We start from the raw sequence: 1,502 nt of genomic DNA on the forward strand, positions 1-1,502 counted from the left end.
TTTCCCGCTCTGAAGAACACCTTGGTGAAATTTCAAAGACTCAATGTAGAAGTGCAGAATTTTGTTACAAGAACACAAATTGGAACCTTCAGCTTCAAAAGAATTTCAGCTTCAGGCTGCTGCCGTTAAGTGGGTATTTTTCAATTAAGTGGTATACTTTGCATTACCGCAGAGTACTGATTATTAAATTAATTTAAACTTAATAAGAACAAGCAAAAACGATAGAAACACAGTTTCACTTACTGAAGAATTCAAGAAAATAAAACCATTTTTTGACAGAAATAACATTTTTTGGGTCTTCCACCAGAGATTTCTCATCAGACTAAAATAAAAGGTTGATGATGTAAGGAAGACGTTTCTTAAATTCGCCTTCTCTCTTTACCTGAGATAGATTGGAGATACCCAGGAGGAAGCAGATTGAGTCCAAGATGTTGGACTTGCCACTACCATTCAAGCCAGTAATGGCATTGAATAATGGATCAAAATCACGGATTTCTGTCCTCTGAGCATAGGATTTAAATCCTTCAAGTACAATTGATTTGATGTACATCTTCTTTAAGCTGTCAAGGGGCCACGTTGGTGCTTCCCCAAAGAGTACAATGAAAGGATTGAACTGTTAACTCTTCATGCCTTGAAGGAAAAACAAAAAAACACATACAAAAGAAACAAGCTGCATTATATGCCTAGCACAGCTACGCAGAACAAAACAGCATGCATTTTTAAACAGAAAATCATGAAGGTCCGCAGATCCAGTAGGCATCCCAAGAACCCTATGTACGTTATTAAATAACGTGACTTCACACACTGTTCATCGCTATGGCTACAGCCCACTTTTGTCATGACACTGGTCGTTACGGCTGTTATCCCGTGTGGGGGGCCGGGAGTTGGACTCGATGATCCCCCTTCCAGTTCGGGTTATTCTGTGACTCCAGGACAATTTGGGGGCCAAAAGGACGGGGTCTCCCCACTCAGCCACCGCAGATTTGCGCCTACCGCACTGCAGCCCAAGGAGAAACTGTCATGCATCTCGGCCAACACAGCTCCGCGACTGCCCTTTGCCTCCACCGAACCCCCCGCAGTCCCTCAGGTACCAAGCAAAGGGAGCCCTCGCTGATCCGCCGGCAGCCGCCGAGCCCCTCTCGCACACTCACCGTAAGCAGTGCTGCAGCAGTAACAAACGTTTGAATTTTGGCGCCGAGAGAAAGCCAAGGACATTGGAGGACGTGCCCGCCTATGGCTGCCTAATCCTCTGCCTGATTTAGAGGTCTCGGATTGTCTGGCCTACTTCCCCCGTAAAGGGAAGAGAGACATTCTATTCACACATTTATTCTTTCCAAATAAAAGTAGAGCATAGTGAGAAAGCAGAGATTCTGTTTGGCTGGGCGGGAGGCTCCATAAAGTCAGGCGAGTGTGGCGGGCAGCCCCAGAGGCAGAAGGACCCCTGAGATCCTGCTGGCGGAAAGGCGCGGCGGGGTCCTCCCAGGTCTGGGCGGGAAAGCACA

General features: G+C 46.6%; 1 protein-coding gene and 1 long non-coding RNA gene across 2 annotated transcripts in view; one reads left to right on the forward strand and one right to left on the reverse strand.

The window, feature by feature from the left end:
• On the reverse strand, nucleotides 1-1,481 carry LOC104915303. The gene is made up of 2 exons (XR_002110076.1): nucleotides 1,152-1,481; nucleotides 1-630 (listed from the first exon to the last, which is right to left on the reverse strand). It is a non-coding gene; the product is annotated as an uncharacterized LOC104915303 (long non-coding RNA).
• ECPAS (Ecm29 proteasome adaptor and scaffold) overlaps nucleotides 1-1,502 on the forward strand; it is a 57,871-nt gene that overhangs the window by 7,749 nt on the left and 48,620 nt on the right. The gene's annotated exons all lie outside the window — the stretch shown is intronic.

The sequence above is a fragment of the Meleagris gallopavo genome, chromosome Z (genome assembly GCF_000146605.3).
Source record: "Meleagris gallopavo isolate NT-WF06-2002-E0010 breed Aviagen turkey brand Nicholas breeding stock chromosome Z, Turkey_5.1, whole genome shotgun sequence".
NCBI lineage: Eukaryota > Metazoa > Chordata > Aves > Galliformes > Phasianidae > Meleagris > Meleagris gallopavo.